The sequence below is a fragment of the Cervus elaphus genome, chromosome X (genome assembly GCF_910594005.1).
Source record: "Cervus elaphus chromosome X, mCerEla1.1, whole genome shotgun sequence".
NCBI lineage: Eukaryota > Metazoa > Chordata > Mammalia > Artiodactyla > Cervidae > Cervus > Cervus elaphus.
The window spans coordinates 50,521,061-50,540,561 of record NC_057848.1 but is presented as its reverse complement, the minus strand read 5'-3'; the positions used below and the strand labels follow the sequence as shown (position 1 = coordinate 50,540,561).

Sequence of the window (19,501 nt, the reverse complement as noted above, 5' to 3'; positions counted from 1 at the left end):
TTAACCCAATATGTCCAAAATATTATTTCAATTTTTAATGTATATAAAATATTAATAAGCTATTTTAACTTCCTTTTACCTTTACACTAAAGTCTTCAAAATCCAGTGTGTATTTTACCCTTACAGCACATCTCAGTTTTGACTAGTCACATTGCAAATGTTCAATACCACTAGTTGTTGTGCTCAGTCGCTTCAGTTGTGTCCAACTCTTTGCGAACCTGTGGACTGTAGCCCGCCAGGCTCCTCTGTCTATGGGAAGGCAAGAACACTGGGATGGGTTGCCATGCCCTCCTCCAGGGGATTTTATTGACCCAGGAATCAAACCCATGTCTCCTGTGTCTCCTGCACTGCAGGCAGATTCTTTACCCACTGAGCCACCTGGGAAACCCACATGTTGTTAGTAGCTACTATATTGGATAGCACAGATCTAAACCATTCACAATAGGTGGCAATGTGTTGTCTTCATCAATAAGAGAGGCCTTGCGTTTCCTAAAGTTTTGTTACATTGATGGAAAGAAATTCATTCTTATGTATCAATTGAAACCATGATCACTTTTTACCTTATTTTAAGATTTCAATTTTTTTCCAATTTTCCATGGAACTAGAAAACAAATGTTTCTTAGGTTGGTCCAAAAGTGATTGCAGTTTTGGACGGTGAATTTAAAATCATTATAACTAGGTTCAAATGCATCTTTATTAATCAAAATAGGAACCATTACAATAAATACATTTTTGCCAATGAGAAATAAATTGGTTTATTCCTGTAGCATAAAAGTCTGTGCTTTGACATTTGATGAATACTTGGAAAGCATTTTCTACATCCTGCTGGTTGTAGAAACGTTTTCTCTGTGAAAGGTTGTCAAGATGCTTGAAGAAGTGGTAGTCAGCTGGTGAGAGGTCAGGTAAATATGGCAGATGAAACAAAACTTCACAGCCCAATTCATCCAACTTTTAGCATTGATTGTGCAATATGCTGTTGGGTGTTGTTACAGATAAGAATTGGGCCCTTTCTGTTGAATAAAGCTGGCTGTAGTTTTCAGTGCATCTCACTGATTTGCTGAGCATACTTCTCAGATGTAATGATTTCACCAGGATTCAGAAAGCTGTGATGGATCAGATGGGCAGCAGACCGCCAAACAGTGACCATGACCTTTTTCTTGATGCACGTTTGGCTTTGGGAAATGCTTTGGAGCTTCTTGGTCCAACCACTGAGCTGGTCATCACTGGTTATATAAAATCTACTTATTGTCACATCTCACAATCCACTCGAGAAATAGTTTGTTGTTGTTGCATAGAATAAGAGAAAATGACACTTTACAATGATGTATTTTTTTTTTTTTATTTTGGGTCAGCTCATGAGGCACCCACTTATTAAGCTTTTTCACCTTTCCAATTTGCTTCAAATGCTGAATGAACATAGAATGGTCAACACTGAGTTCTTATGCAAATTTTCGTGTGGTTTTAAGAGAATCAGCTTTGGTGATGGCTCTCAATTGTCATTACCAACTTCTGATGACTGGCCACTGTGCTCCTTATCTTCAAGACTCTCACCTCCTTTGCAAAACTTCTTGAACCACCACTGCATTGTACGTTTATTAGTAGTTCCTGGGCCACATGCATTGTTGATGTTAGGAGTTGTCTCCACTACTTTATGAACCATTTTGAACTTGAATAAGAAAACCACTTGTTTTTTAACATCATTTCCATAGTTCAAAATAAATATAAACAGCAAGTGATAAATCATTAGCAAAAAAAATAAAGCAAGAAATGTGCATTAAAATGATGTATAACATAACCATATTTATTAAGAATGTATTCCAATATTGAATGGCAAATTTCAACATTGCAAAAATCACAATTATGTTTGTACCAACCTAATAGTATCTTTCTTATAAAAAATTCACTTCAAGTGTGTAACTAAGAATAAGAAATAATGCTAATTCTGAGTATATTTCAAACACTTTGTAAGTTCCCTATATATAAACTAATGTAATTATCTCAATAACCCTTTGAGGTAGATATTACTTTTATCAACTTCACTTTAGAGTTGAGGAAAAGTGAGGCAAGGAGATGTGGAGTAACTTTCTTGAAATCACACACATAGTAAGTAGCATAAGGAAGTTCAAACTATGGAAGTCTGTCTTTAGGGTTCTTGACTTTGACCATTACATTTGCTTACACATCTGGAGAGCATATTAAGTTCATTAACTGAGGTGCAACACTATTTGATGGATACATTTGCATGTTGGGAAAGCATTCCATCAAATTGTATGTTAATGCAACAAGTTGGATTTTACACAAATATGTTTATTTACTGTTTATGTGGAAGCTGCCTCCATTTGTCTTAGATAATTCACTGCTAAAGATCATCCATTGTAATTAAAATTAAATTCCTGCCCAAGTACTTTTATCAACTATTTTTACCTTTTCTTTTGTTTTGATTCAGATTATATCCTGCCACATACTAGTCAAGCCAAGTACTAGTGGTTAAAAAAACAAACAAACCTATCTATCTGGATCATGATGGTGATATAAGATGTTTCTGGCTTCAGTCCTCTTCACACGAAGACCAACTAGCAACTATCCATAGAAAAGACAACCACTGTGAAGATCCCAGGGTTGAGGGTGAACCTGCCCCAGACCACAGAGACCAAGAAGAAATGCATCAGAAGGTTAAAAGGAATTGAAAGGTTGGGTATGTTGAGACATGCCCCGGAAAAGTGCCACAAGGCAAATTCCGGAGGCTGGCTAAACTTCCGGAGACCGACCCCCTGCAGCTTGGTCCAATCAGGTACCAACACAGAGCCCTTAGACACTGACTGCTGCTGTAGCCCGCGTTTTCTTCCTTATATGAAAAGACCTGGCTTGGACGCCGGCCCTGGCTATAAAACCCCTCCCCACCCCTCACACCTCGCAGACTCCCTTTGTCTCCTCACTCACCCGCCCCCGGGGAGTTCTGCCCGAGAGCGACCGCTCAATAAAGGCCTTTACCACCGGTCCTTAGAGGCGGCTTTTTTCCTCCCGCGGCGTTTTCTAACATCTGGCGCCCCAACGTGAGGCTCGAGTTGAGGGCCCCTGGCACTCGCCGTTGAGGCCCCCTCGAGCTCCACCGCCGCGGAAGCCTCGGACCCAGGCGGCTGACCAACCCCCCGGACGGCAGGATACGGAGTAAGTCCCTTTGGCTTTGGGGCCTGCCCTCCCTGGCGACCACCTCCTAGGGCCCAGTAACGGGTGCGCACTTACTGGGCCCTCCCGGTCACCAGCTGGTGGGGAGACATCCCCAGCGGCTGAGTAGACCTCCGGCTTCGGCCTCCGGCTTCGGCCTTTCTGGTCACCAGCTCGTGGGGAGACGTCCCCAGCGGCTGAGTAGACCTCCGGCTTCGGCCTTTCCGGGTCCCTGCGGTCATGAGGAAGACATTCCCCGCGACTACATGGACCTCCAGCTCCCCTTGACTCGTCTGAAGACGTTCGGACAGCGGGGGTTGCCTCCACGCCCCGTGGTCGCCATGGGATCGACAGCCTCCAAACCCGATCCCCAATACTCCACCCCCTTAGAGTGCCTGCTGACTAACCTGCGGACTCTAAGACTAAGGGGAGATATCCGCCCCCAGCAGCTCACTTTTCTGTGTTCACAGGCCTGGCCTCAGTATTCCCTAGATAATAGCTCACAATGGCCAGCCACAGGGACACTAGACTTTGACGTCCTGTGTGATTTAGATAATTACTGCCGGAAAACGGGAAAATGGTCTGAGGTCCCCTATGTTCAGGCCTTTTGGGCGTTGCGCTCTCGCCCCTCCCCCTCCTCTCCGGCCCCTCCTAACCCCTCCCCCTCTAACTCTACTCTGGCCTCTTTTGTTCCTGTTCCCGCCCCTGAGGCTTCACCGCCGGCCCCAGATTCTCTGGCTCTTAACCCTATCTTGTATCCTCCTCTTCCCCCCGTCACTCCCTTCTCGTCTCCGGTTAGCTCCCACACTCGCTCCCACAGCAACCCTCCAGGAGCCTCCCCTCCCCCAGCCCCGCTACTCCCTTTGCGACAAGTGGCCAGAGCCGAGGGCCTGGCCCAGGTCCACGTCCCCTTCTCTCTCCAGGACTTAGCACAGATTGAGGCCAAGCTGGGATCCTTTTCCTCCAACCCCACTCAGTACATTAAGCAGTTTACTGGTCTGACCCGCACCTACGCCTTAACATGGCAGGACATATATGTCATCCTGGGGTCTACCACCACCCCCGAAGAGAGGCAGGCCATTTGGACGGCAGCCAGGGCTAAGGCCGATCAGTGGCACAGTGCCAACCCCTCCCCCGAGCGTCCCCTGGGAGCTCAGGCAGTTCCTGACACCGACCCTGATTGGAACTACCAAGAAGGGGGTGGCGGCCAGCTGCGGGTATGCTATATGATAGAGTGTCTCCTCAATGGGATGGAAACGTCCTCTCATAAGGTAGTAAACCTCCTCAAACTAGATGAGGTGACTCAGGGGCCCGACGAAAACCCAGCCATGTTTCTTAATCGGCTGACTGAGGCCCTTGTTCAATACACCAGACTGTCCCCAGAGTCCCCCATTGGGGCAGCTACCTTGGCCAATCGTTTTATCTCCCAATCCGCACCTGACATCCGAAAAAAGCTGGCCAAGGCCGAGGACGGCCCTCAGACCCCTATTCGAGACCTGGTAAAAATGGCCTTTAAAGTTTATAACGCCCGTGAAGAAACTGCTGAGGCCAGCCAAAGGGCAAGGCTCAAGCAAGAGGCCGAATTTCAGGCAAGCCTCCTAAACCAACAAACCCAGGCCTTGGTAGCGGCCCTGCGGCTGGCGGCGGGCTCAGGGTCCCAAAACCCCCCTCCGGGGGCCTGCTTCAAGTGCGGCCAAGAAGGACACTGGGCCAAGATGTGCCCCAATCCGTGGCCTCCTTCCAAGCTGTGCCCGTTGTGCAAACAGCGAGGACACTGGGCTAGTGACTGTCCCCAGGCCTCTCGGACCCCGACCTCTAGGGGCCGGGGACCAGAGCGCCCCAGGGAGACCTCCTGCCCTCCTCTGGCCTTCGAGCTGCTGAGCTTCGACGATGGCTGATGCCGCCCAGACTCGGGAACCCCGATAACCCAAGCCAAGCCCAGGGTAACACTCCAGGTAACGGGTAAGTCTGGTTAATGCGGGGGCTACCTATTCGGTCCTTCCCTCTTTCGGGGACACTTTATGTCCTTCCCAGGTTTCGGTTATGGGCATTGACGGCCAACCCTCATGTCCACTCCAAACCCAACCACCACCCTGTCAATTAGATTCCTGCCTATTTACCCACTCCTTTCTGGTCATCCCCTCCTGCCCTACTCCTCTCTTAAAAAGAAATATACTCTCACAGATCTCCCAGCAGGTGGCTACGGCCCTGGACATCGACTGGCATCTCCACATCCCCTATCGGCCCCAATTGTCAGGCCTAGAACAAAGGCGCAGACAGCTCCAAGAAAGCCCCCTCCGGACCGGACTCAATGGGTCCAAGAAATAGCGCAGGCTGCGACCGGACGGGCCATGCTCCTAACAGCTTACACTCGACTCAATCAAGAAGACATAGACCCACCTCACAATCCTGCATAAGCTGACCTTTCATCCCGGCTGGCCCCTACCCCTCGCCGCTCCCGTTCAGCAGGAAATAGCCAGAGAGAACCGGCGCTCCTTGTCCTATAACAAAAAGGCCGGGATGAAAGGTCGGGTATGTTGAGACATGCCCCGGAAAAGTGCCGCAAGGCAAATTCCGGAGGCTGGCTAAACTTCCAGAGACCGACCCCCTGCAGCCTGGTCCAATCAGGTACCAACACAGAGCCCTTAGACACTGACTGCTGCTGTAGCCCGCGTTTTCTTCCTTATATGAAAAGACCTGGCTTGGATGCTGGCCCTGGCTATAAAACCCCTCCCCACCCCTCATACCTCGCAGACTCCCTTTGTCTCCTCACTCACCCGCCCCCGGGAGTTCTGCCCGAGAGCGACTGCTCAATAAAGGCCTTTACCACCTGTCCTTAGAGGCGGCTTTTTCCCTCCCGCGGCATTTTCTAACAGGAATGGCTACACTCTGACCTCATCACTTTCTCTCCTAGAAAAGCACAGCAAAATACAGAAAAAGTATTTTACAAAATTCAACATCCCTTTAAGATAAAAATCGTAACAAATTGTGTATAGAAGAAATGCTTCCCAACATAATGAAGACCATATATAACAAACCCACAGCTAACATTATACTCAATGGTGAAAGGTTCAGATCTTTTAAGATCAGGAACAGTCACTATTCCTATTCATAGTTCTGAAATTTCTAGCAATCAGGTATGAACAGAAGGGAAAATTAAAACTGTCTCTATTTGCAGATGATATGAATATCTAAGTGAAATGAAAGTTGCTCAGTTGTGTCCAACTCTTTGTGACCCCATGGACTATACAGTCCAGTCCATGGAATTCTCTAGGCCAGAATACTGGAGTGCGTAAACTTTCCCTTCTCCAGGGGATCTTCCCAACCCAGGGATCAAACCCAGTCTCCCACATTGCAGGTGGATTCTTTACCAGCTGAGCCACATGGGAAGCCCAAGAATACTGGAGTGGGTAGCCTATCCCTTCTCCAGCGGATTCTCCCAACCCAGGAATCAAACTGGGCTCTCCTGCATTGCACTGCAGGTGGATGCTTTACCAACTAGTCAAAGCTATGGTTTTTCCAGTAGCCATCTATGGATGTGAGAGCTGGACCATAAAGAAGGCTGAGTGCTGAAGAATTGATGCTTTTGAACTGTGGTGTTGGAGAAGACTCTTGAGAGTCCCTTGGACTGAAAGGAGATCAAATCAGACAATCCTAAAGGAAATCAATCTTAAATATTCATTGAAAGGACTGATGCTGAAGCTCCAATACTTTGGCCACCTGATGTGAAGTGCAACTCATTAGAAAAGACCCTGATGCTGGGAAAGATTGAAGGCAGGAGGAGAAGGGGATGACAAAGGACAAGATGGCTGGATGCCAACACTGATTCAATGGACATGAGTTTGAGCAAGCTCCAGGAGATTGTGAAGGACAGGGAAGCCTGGAGTACTGTAGTCCATGGGGTTGCAACTGAACCATGACTGAGTGACTGAACAATAACAACCACCATAAGATAGACTCTAGTATAAGTTTTGTGGAAATAACTTAGTTTAAGGAGCCCTAGCAAAGGCTTCCCTACAGATATGACACTTAGGCCAAATCCAAAAGGATGAGTAGAATTAACAAAACCTAGAAGGAAAGGCACATCTGAAATGTTTTCTAGCAGAGGGAATTTAATATTAAACTGTTGTTTATTATTTCTGTTGAATTAGAATCATAGTTGTTTGCTTGTTGTTTGTTTTTAGCCCACAGGTAAAACCAACAGTAAAAAGATACAAATGGTTGTGTTTCACTTTGAGTCACTAAAAACAGCCATGTCAGTCTGAGAGAGATTACCAATTTCAGTTTATCAAATAAGGTGGTTTAATTTTCTAAAGCTTGGTATTTCGCTAATTGTATAGAGTCCACAGGTTTATCATATTGCAAAACGCTTCTAATCTGTGCTTGATTTCACAGTGGATACTGACAGAAATTTAATGCCTATTTTTATTGGAATTCTTCAGTTGCTATGATATAAAATTGATGTTTATTTCTAAAATAGATTTGGGCTTTTTGTTATGGATATTTTTGTATTTTTTGGATTATTGTGTGTGTGTGTGTGTGTGTGTGTGTGTGCGCGTGCGCGTGCTCAGCTGCTCAATTGTGTCTAACACTTAGCAACCCCATGGACTGTAGCCCACCAGGTTCCTCTCTCAATGGGATTTCCCAGGCAAGAACACTGGGGTGGATTGCCATTTCTTCTTCCAAGGGATGTTTCCAACACAAGGATCAAACCAGCATCTTCCTGTGTCTCTTGCATTGGTAGGCAGATTCTTTACCACTGCACTACCTGGGAAGACATATTTTGTGTGTGTGTATATATATAAAAGAGCTAGCATAAAATATTGCTAGTATGTTAAGTGAACTCTAAGATTATGCTGATTATTACTAATAACTTTCTAAGGAAGTATCATCATATCCATTTTCACAGATGACAAAGTTAAGATTCAGAAAGATTAATCAATTTGTTCAAGGTCACATAGCAGGTAAGAATTAGAACCAAGATTTAAAGCTAGGACTGAACTGAGTCAAAACTATATTAAATTGTGTATTCCACACATATTTTACATATATATATACACATATAACACAAATGTATATATGTAAAAATATATATATGATAGAAATACTCAGTGTATCTCTATATTTGTATAGACATGTATATCAATAGACTGTAGATCGATAAATAGGAGACAGAAGTAATGCAAAAATCATTATGTCTCTTGCTCTGGATAGCATAGGATATTGAAGGAGGAGCATGAGGACACTCTCATTTTTGGCAATATGTCATATCATTAAATAACATTAAAATTGCATGTAAACATAAGCTTCCCCAATCTTGAAGTCTTATACTAGTAAAGTTGGTAGAGTTGGATGTTGAACTCATACTTTTTGATGGGTAAACTAAAGTTGTTTCTCTGTACTTCATGGCTTCCAAGGGCTTCTTCATTCTTTATTTCATCTCCATCCATCAGCAAATCAGCCTCAATTTTGAGAAGAATACATTCAAGAGAAATGTCTGGCACAGTATTTTATATATTAATGCTTACTTAAGCAAGTAAATTCTGATTCAACTGACAAATTTAAAACAGCTTGTAGAAAGAGAAGGAAATCCTGTTATTTGCAACAACATAGACTTTGAATCAGCCTTGGAGCTCAGATGGTAAAAAATCTGCCTGCAATGTAGGAGATCTGGGTTCGATCCCTGGATTGGGAAGATCTTCTGGAGAAGGGAATGGCGACCCAGTATTTTTGCCTGGAAAATCCCGTAGACAGAGGACCCTGGTAGGTTACAGTCCATGGGCTCACATAGAATCAGACACAATTGAGTGACTAACATTTTCACTTTCAATATATGAAATACTTTTATGAATATAAAGATGATGTGGATTTAATAACTGATAAAAATAATAATGAAATTAAATAACAATAAATATTTGAGGATTTTTAAAACTTGTATCCAAAGTTCTGTTAAACCAAAGTTAATTTAAATCAAAATTTTAAATTGGAATTTAGTAATGATTTTGTTTGAATATACATTTCATTTAAAGGTTACATAAAAACTGGTATATAATCAAGATCATATAACATCCCAAATCAAAAGTTGGGAAAACCTGCTTGAGAGCTGGTTTGGAACGTTTAATATTAATGGGAAACTGACACTAGAAAATTTAATCTAAAGGTCAGTTATATCTCACAGTCAAATAGGAAAATAATCCAAATTTAGATCCACTATTCTCATATGAATTATAAATGGTATTATTTATCCAGTACTTTTTGAACCAATACATCTTAAATTTCATGGATAATGACTTTCTGTACTAGTTTTTCTATGCAAAGGTCTTCCTCAGTTTCACAAAATGGGTTTACCATCTCATTTTCTCTTAGCATTGTAGTAGTGATTCTTACTACTGTTATAGAAGTTTCATTTTAATCTTTTATCCTATTGAGAAATTACTTTTAAAATCTAGATTGAATTGTTGTTACAACTGGTACCTCCTCACAGGTAGAGAGAAAGTGCTAAGTTAACAGTAACTCAACTCATAACTATTAAGCTACATAGCTACTAAGTTAACAGTAGCTAAGCTCATAACTCGTAACACAACTCACGTGTGCTCAGTTGTGTCTGACTCTTTGCGAACCCGTGTACTGTAGCTCGCCAGATTCCACTGTCCATGGGATTTCCCATGCAAGAATACCTGCATGGGTTGCCATTTCCTCCTCCAGGGGATCTTCCTGACACAGGGATCAAACCCACATCTCCTGCACTGGCAGGCAGATTCTTTACCACTGCACCACCTGGGAAGCCCCAAGCTGACAGTAGATAAATACAAACCAACCTTCCTTCATTTTTGGAAAGAAAAAATTTTGTACACATGGGTCTGAAACAAAGGAGAGAACTAAAAAAAAACACACACAAAATTGAAAAGCTACAGAAATTTTAAGGGTTTCCTCACTTTTCTAGTATCACTTGACTCAATCTGTATTATTTATACAATAAAAATAAGCAATTGTAATATAATCCTGTTACATATCAAACACTGGTACGTGCCTAAGGCAAGAATACACAGAACTGTACAAAAAAGCTCTTAATGACCCAGATAACCATGGTGGTGTGGTCACTCACCTAGAGCCAGATATCCTGGAGTGTGAAGTCAAGTAGGCCTTAGGAAGCATTATTACAAACAAACCGAGTGAAGGTGATGGAATTCCTGTTGAGCTATTTCAAATCCTAAAAGATGATGCTATTAAAATGCTGTACTCATTATGCCAGCAAATTTGGAAAACAGCAGTGGCCACAGGACTGGAAATGGTCAGTTTTCATTACAATCCCAAAGAAAGGCAATGCCAAAGAATGTTGAAACTACCACACAATTGCACTCATTTCACATGCCAGCAAAATTATGCTCAAAATCCTTTGAGCTAGGCTTCAGCGGTACATGAACCAAGAACTTCCAGATGTACAAGCTGGATTTAGAAAAGGCAGAGGAACCAGAGATCAAATTGCTAACATATGCTGGATCATATAAAAAGCAAAGACATGCCAATAAGACCATCTACTGCTTCATTGACAATGCTAAAGCCTTTGACTATGTGAATCACAAAAATCTGTGAAAGATTCTTACTTAAAGGGATGGGAATACTAGACTACATTACTGCCTCCTGAGAAACCGGTATGCAGGAGAAGAAGCAACAGTTAGAACAGGACATGGAGCAACGGACTAGCTTCAAGTTGGGAAATGAGTACATCAAGTCTGTACATTGTGACCCTGCTTATTTAACTTAAATGTAGAGTACATCATGAGAAATGCTGGGCTGGATGAAGCACAAGCTGGAATCAAGACTGCCAGGAGAAATATCAACAACCTCAGATATGCAGATGATACCACCCTTATGGCAGAAAGTGAAGAGCAACTAAAGAGCCTCTTGATGAAGGTGAAAGTGGAGAATGAAAAAGCTGGCTTAAAACAACATTCAAAAAACAAAGATCATGGCATCTTGTCCTATCACTTCATGGCAAGTATATAGGAAAATGTGGAAACAGTGTCAGATTGCATTTTCATAGACTCCAAAATCAATGTGGATGGTGACTGCAGCTATGAAATTAAAAGACGCTTGCTGCTTGGAAGAATAGCTATGACAAACCTAGACAGTGTATTAGAAAGCAGAGACGTCACTTTGCTGACAAAGGTCCTTATAGTCAAAGCTATGGTTTTTCCAGTAGTTATGTATTGATGTGAGAGTTAGACCATAAAGAATGCTGAGCACCCAAGAATTGATGCTTTCTAACTGTGGTGCTGGAGAAGACTCTTGAGAGTCCCTTGGACAACAAGGAGATCAAACCATTCAATCTTAAAGGAAATAAACCCTGAATATTCATTGGAAGGACTGATGCTGAAGCTGAAGTTGCTCAGTTGTATCTGACTCTTTGTGATCCCATGGACTGTAGCCTACCAGGCTCCTCCATCCATGGAATTTTCCAGGCAAGAATACTGGAGTGGGTAACTTTTCCCTTCTCCTGGGGATCTTCCCAACCCAGGGATTGAACCCAGGTCTCCCACATTGCAGGCAGACGCTTTACCCTATGAGCTACAAGGGAACTGAAGGTGAAGTTCCAATACTTTCATCACTTGATGCGAAGGTCTGACTCATTGGAAAAGACTCTCATTCTGGGAAAGATTGAAGGGAGGAGGGGAAGGGGACAACAGAGGATGAGGGCTGGATGGCATCACTGATTCAATGGACATGAGTTTGAGCAAATTCAGGGAGATAGTGAAGGACAGGGAAGCCTGGTGTGCTGCAGTCCATGGGGTCGCAAAGAGTCAGACACAACTTAGCAACTGAACAATAACACCTCTCAACCCAAATTTCTTGGCTTAAAACCCAGCAGTCTCACAGGTCAAAGAGGGATGTGAAGAGTGTTTTTACCCTTCTGTACTTAAAATATATTTTGAATTGTAGTCCTTTTTTCCATCATCAGTTACTTATCTCACTATTTACTTGAACAGAAAATTTATTCTAGGGTGTTGAAGACAGAATTTTTACACAGGTTAACCTGTATGGGGTAAAAATGAGGTAAGAGCCTCATTACTTTAATGTTGACAGAACTCTGGTGATGACAGGAGTGAACTTTTTTGACAGAAGATGATGTTTAAACAGTTCTTAACAACCTAGATTTTCAGCATGCATCAAATTCTCCATATTTCCCACACCTTGCTTTTATTTTGCCTTTCCTGTTTTTGCTAATTATGAGTCCTTCCTACCAAGTATACTGGATTGTTTTTGATTCTTCCTTATTACTAATGTTCGAACATTATTAAGGTCTGCTTCTTTAACCTTTATGGTGCCTTATTTTTTTCTCTAATCTAGTTTTCACCTTTACAGCTACCCCTCTTTATTGAGCATAAAATTTCTCTTCTGTAAACCACTGCTTAAGTCTTCCTGCTTTCGAGCCCTTCATTCTAAACATCCTTGTATTGATCAGTTCAAACTTCATCAAATAGAGCAGAGACCAGGGCATTCTCCTGCTCCCTAACCTTCTCTGTTCTTTCCTAGTCATGAATCATTTGTTGTCCCTCTTCTGAACTCCCATGAAGTGTTTTAATCTCTTATACCACACACAACACTGCATTACTGTGCTTTGCATACATATTTTATCTTTCTGCTGCAGTGGTAGGAAAATTGTCTTATCACAGTAGGAATTTGTTAAGTATTGTTGACTAGATGAATCTATGGATAAACATATACTCATTATACAGAGATATGATTGTTTTTCTTTTATTTAGATAACTTCTGTGAAACTTGTCCTGTGAACCTATATTACTAATTATGAAATCTAGACAGTCTGGTAAGCATATAATAATCTAAAATTAAATCCTACATGTAAGCTAAGGAGATAGTTCCTTATATGAAAAGTTATTAGGATCCCTGTAAAAGGACTTTATCCAATTCTCACTTCACCCCCTCCAAAAAGCTCAAACTTCTGTGGAAGTCAGTTCTGAAGATTTATGTATCTATACGAGGGATTTCTTATGAACTCAGAACCAAAAGTAACAGACCTCATGCTTTTTGTTTTGTTTTCCTTACCCTTACATTGACAATATTGACCATTTACATTTGCTGTGCAGTTAATTTGATCCTGGGAAACATATCTTGACTTTTTGGCTAGTAGATCATTAAATTTCTTATTTTTTAAAGTTTCAAGTGCTCAAGCTGGTTTTAGAAAAGGCAGAGGAACCAGAGATCAAATTGCCAACATTCACTGGATCATCAAAAAAGCAAGAGAGTTCCATAAAAACATCTATTTCTGCTTTATTGACTACACCAAAGCCTTTGACTGTGTGGATCACAATAAACTGTGGAAAATTCTGAAAGAGATGGGAATACCAGACCACCTGACCTGCCTCTTGAGAAACCTGTATGCAGGTCAGGAAGCAACAGTTAGAACTGGACATGGAACAACAGACTGGTTCCAAATAGCAAAAGGAGTACGTCAAGGCTGTATATTGTCAGCCTGCTTATTTAACTTATATGCAGAGCACATCATGAGAAACGCTGAACTGGAAGAAGCACAAGCTGGAATCAGGATTGCCGGGAGGAATATCAATAATCTCAGATATGCAGATGACACCACCCTTATGGCAGAAAGTGAAGAGGAACAAAAAAGCCTCTTAATGAAAGTGAAAGAAGAGAGTGAAAAAGTTGGCTTAAAGCTTAACATTCAGAAAACTAAGACCATGGCATCTGGTCCCATCACCTCATGGGAAATAGATGAGGAAACAGTGGAAACAGTGTCAGACTTTCTTTTTCTGGGCTCCAAAATCACTGTGGATGGTGACTGCAGCCATGAAATTAAAAGACACTTACTTCTTGGAAGGAAAGTTATGACCAACCTAGACAGCATATTAAAAAGCAGAGACATTACTTTGCCAACAAAGGTCTGTCTAGTCAAGGCTACGGTTTTCCCAGTAGTCATGTATGGATGTGAGAGTTGGACTGTGAAGAAAGCTGAGCACCGAAAAATTGATGCTGTTGAATTGTGGTGCTGGAGAAGACTCTTGAGAGTCCCTTGGACTGCAAGGAAATCCAACCAGTCCATCTTAAAGGAGATCAGTCCTGGGTGTTCATTGGAAGGACTAATGCTGAAGCTGAAACTCCAATACTTTGGCCACCTCATGTGAAGAATTGACGCATTGGAAAGACCCTGATGCTGGGAGGGATTGGGGGCAGGAGGAGAAGGGGCTGACAGAGGATGAGATGGCTGGATGGCATCACCGACTCAATGGACATGAGTTTGAGTAAACTCCAGGAGTTGGTGATGGACAGGGAGGCCTGGCATGCTGCAATTCATGCGGTCGCAAAGAGTTGGACACGACTAAGTGACTGAACTGAACAACAATAATTAGATTTATGATTATAATACCAATGTTAATACTTTGATGTCACAGGAAAAAAGTGTATTCTTTTTGAGTAAAAGGTCCTATAGTTTTCTGAGTTAGTTCATTTCCCAAAGAGACTAGCTCATTACAATAGAGAGCCATGTATTAAGAGAATTCCTCATGAATAAATATTGTCCTCAATTTCAAAGGTCCTTAATTGGAGGATGAGCTTAAAAACATTAATGAATCATTTGAAATTGTATAGAGGCATATATATCTGTGTTACCTCACCCCAGCTTAGGGGAAAAAGTCATAATTTCTATCACATTTTCAAAGGGTTTTATGACCCATTGTTAGGAATTATCCAAAAACAAGACATTTTGGAATTTTGTTTATAAGGACCAATGCAGGAAATATAGACTAGAAATATACATCTCTATTAGAGTTTAGTGAATTTAAAATGCATATTAAACACAGAACTTAATAATTATCTCAGCTAACCATGTGGTCAATATGGAAGTCCTGTGATTCAGTCTGCTCTCACTATTGTGTCACTCATTCATTTATTCCATATCTATTCTTCGCATGCATATCCTTCATGAGGCATTGGGGTATTCATAGAAGAAGCAGAAAAAAGGTAAGTGGCACTTTGTCTTCACTGATTCTATAAAGTTCATCCACACATAAGATCATCTTTTCCCACTTTTTGAACATAATAAGTTGATTAATTATTTCAGTGTTTACATACCCCAAAGCCAGAGACCTAATAGTACAGTGAACTGAAGAAACATTTTCTGTTTCATCATACTTTCCTGTACTTCTTAGAAAAACCTATAAATTAGCCTATATAAGTATGCTCTTATGAGAGCCTATAGGGATATTACTAATGAGTAACTCCTCAGTAGTCTATGTCTAAGATATTTTAGTGGGTGCAAAAAAAATAAAACAAACACACACACACACAAAACTTAACTGGCTGTCATTATATAGTGCTTCTATAGCCAAAATAATCTGGGAAGTAATCACCAATTTGAAATAATAAAAAGCAAAGTCACTCTTACAAATTTTCACCCTGGATTTAAAAGTAACGTTACAGACTTATACGAGCATATTGATGTCAAAACTAAGGTAAAGATAAGCACTGCCAGTTAAGTCTTCCCCCATGCTTTGTTTACCCTAAAGGGATCTATTATTTCCTATTAAGGTTGGACATTTAATCATTAAAAATGCAATTCTTACTAGTGCTTCTATGCTATGCTCATTCTTTATTTCATAATAAAATTTATTTTTCTTTTCCCAAACCTTTTTTTCCTATCAAGAACAATTCAAGACATCTTCAGGCCACAATAATTCTTTTCTTCTTACGATCCTCTATGTTGTTCTTTAGTCACTAATTGTGTCTAACTCTTTGCAACCCCACGGACTGTAGCCCATCAGGATCCTCTGTCCACGGGATTTCCCAGGCGAGAATACTGAAGTGGGTTGTCATTTCCTTCTCCAGTGGATCTTCTCGAACCAGGGATCAAACCTGCGTCTCCTGCATTGGCAGGCAGTTTCTTTACCACTAAGTCATGAGGGAAGCATGATTCCTTGTACCACTTAAAAATATGCAACATTGTGCAATAAAATCATTTTTCCAGTAATTTTAAATATTCTTTTATTCAGACACTCTTCAAATATTTAGTAATATGCACCTATATGTTATAAACTACTTTTAAAATTTGGGGTATAGCAGTATGCCAAATAGTACACTCATTCTCTCTGTACATACCTTCAAAAGAAATCAAGGAGACAATAAAAGTGTGGTTAAGAAAATTCTCTCAGAGAGGTAATATTTGAGAAGAGACCTATAGGATGTAGGAAAATAAACCTTATGGTTATCTAAGCAAAGACACTGCAGTGTTGACTTAAAGAAAACACACAACGTAAGAGTTGTGAGTTTAAGTTTTATTAAGGGTCTTACTATGGGCTATAGCCTGGGAGACAGCCACTCAGTTAGCTGTGAGACTTTGAAATTACTCTGAAGAGGTCGGGGATAAGCCAGGTTGTCTGTGACTTTTGGCTAGGAAATACTTGCAGTCAAACGTAGAACTTGGTAAGGAATTACTCTAGTCACAAAGAACAGATAATCTCAAGTTAACGATTTTAGTGCTTTTCTATGTGTGGGAAGTTTCAAGAATCTGGAGTAATTAAAATTCTTCTTGAAATATACATTGAATTATGCTTAAGGCCTACTTGCCCAAATCATGGAGTACCTTATCATGCTTTTCATCCTGAATTCCTCTCAGGATACATTGTTGGTCAGCAAATGCAGTGGGTTATGACTTAACCCCTGTAGAACTAGGTGGTGATCAACACACTGTGTCTTAGTGATCCTAATTTTCCTGTCTCCACAGCATCATGTGACCATCTTCAATCTATCATTTCTGCTTACCATTTATCCACAATTCAGTCAAGCTCAACTCTTATTTAATCTCACTCTCTTCTCCATCCCAACTCCAGGCCTACTGTCTCCCAAATAGTTCCATATGGAAGGTACTGAAATTAAAACTGTAGGTTAATCATTCACCATTCTAATGCATTTCTCATAAAATATTAAGGGCCAATACTTTGTCCACCTAATACAAAGAGCCAGCTCACTGGAAAAGACCCTGATGCTGGGAAAGATTGAAGGCAGGAGGAGAAGGAGATGACAAAGGATGAGATGGTTGGATGGCATCACTGACTTAATGGACATGAGTTTGAGCAAGCTCTGGGAGATGAAGGACAGGGAAGCCTGGTATGCTGCAGTCTATGGAGTTATGAAGAGTTAGGTATGACTGAGCAACTGAACAACAACAATCAAGGGCTAAACCCAATGGATACTTTTCAGTCCTTGTTTTATTGATGTTTATTTGCTCAATCATGTCCGACTCTTTTGCGACCCCAAGGACTGACTGTAGCCTTCCAGGATCTCTGTCCATGGGATTTCCTAGGCAAGAATACTGGAGTGAGTTGTCATTTCCTTCTCCAGGGGATCTTCCCAACCCAGGGGTTGAGCCCATGACTCCTGCATTGCAGGTGGATTCTTTACCACTGAGCCACACATTACTTTATTTCTCTATTATATTTAGAACTAGTGACTCCTTTATTCTTCTTGAAACATTAGGTCATTTGAAGGTGTAGCAATGATGAGATGTAAATTTTCCTACTGCCACTAACTCTTTCATTCAGAACAGAAGTATATGGGATCAGGAAGAAGAGCCTGAATTGTTCTCACACCATAATGTTCCCAGAAAACTAAATTGTTGCCTACCTAGACACCTTATTCCTGCCAGCTGGTTGTTCTATGTTTTAATACATACCAGAAATCAGATTTCTACTGATTCCCTCCAGGAAAAAGCAGAAGAAAAGTGAAACAGGCAATAGCACTTAGGAAGAGCTCGATAACCACATGATCTATTAGATTCTTTATCCCCAGTGAAAACTGGCTTCTATGTTTCCCTGCAAAATGCATCCCAGGTCTTCTCTTTACTCCTTCCCACTACACTGCATGAAGATACTCCTACCAATCTCTTCTGTAAAATAAGACAAATTCTACTCTGAAAAAAAAAAGTTATATTTGCATTTAAGACAACCTACTGAGTAGGAGAAAATATTTGGAAGTAATGCAACCAACAAGGGATTAATTTCCAAAATATATGAACAGGTTATACAGCTCAATATAAAAAAATGGGCAGAAGACCTAAATTGACATTTCTTCAAAGAAAATTTACACACAGCCAACAGGCACATGAAAAGATGCTCAAATCACTAATTAGAGAGATGCAAATCAAAACTATAATGAGGTACCACCACTCCAGTCAAAATGGCCATCATCAAAAAGTCTACAAATAAATGCTGGAGAGGGTGTGGAGAAAGGGAACCTTCTTACACTGCTGGTGGAAATGTAAATTGGTACAGCCACTATAGAGAACAATAGGGAGATTCCTTTAAAAACTAAAAATAGATTTGCCATATGATCCAGCAGTCCCACTCCTCGGCACATATCTGCAGAAAACTGCAATTTGAAAAGAGGCATGCACCCTAATGTTCACTGCAACACTTTTTACAGTAGTCAAGACATGGAAGCAAAGCAAATGCCCATCAACAGATGAATGGATAAAGAAAATGTCATATATACATATATAATGAAATATTACTCAACCATAAAAAGAATGAAATAACGCCATCTGCAGCAACATGGATGGACCTAGAGATCATCATACTAAGTAAAATAAGTCAAAGACAAATATTTTATTTCTTATATGTGGAATCTAAAAAAAGATACAAATGAACTTATTTACAAAGCATAAATAGACCCACAGACATAGAAAACAAACTTATGGTTACCAAAGGGGAAAGAGGAAGGAATAAAGTAGGAGCTTGGGATTAACACATACATACTATTACACATGAAATAGATAACCAACAAGGACCTATTGTATAGCACAGGGAACCATATTCAATATTTTTTAATAACCTAGTATGGAAAAGAATCTGAAAATGAATAGATATTTATCAGTATGAATCACTCTACTATACACATGAAACTAACATGAAATTGTAAATCAACTATACTTCAATAAAATATTTTTCCAAGTATTTGAAATTAAGAAATGTTGATTTTTTTTCCAGAATAACTATAACATTATATTCCCTATTTAGGAAGTGTTAATTGTTAATAGCTTTATTTCCCTAAGCTAGGAATATTATGTTAGGAGATACCAACTCAAAAAAAGGAAATAAAAAGTGAATCATGAGATCATACCCCCTGTTAACTCCACATTTTAAAAGAATGGCTAATGCTATTTTAAGATTAAATATGCATTTGAATATTTTTAGCTTGAACTCTTGACTTTTTATACATTTAATTTACAAAGAGCTACCTGCAGTGCAGGTGAGAGCTTTATTTTTTAAATAGGTCATGTTTAGCATTCATAAAAAAATACTTGTTTTTG

General features: G+C 40.8%; 1 pseudogene; it reads right to left on the bottom strand.

Annotated features, from left to right (window-relative positions):
- Nucleotides 1–696: 696 nt before the first annotated feature.
- LOC122690288 lies at nucleotides 697–2,183 on the bottom strand (annotated as a pseudogene).
- Nucleotides 2,184–19,501: the final 17,318 nt, after the last annotated feature.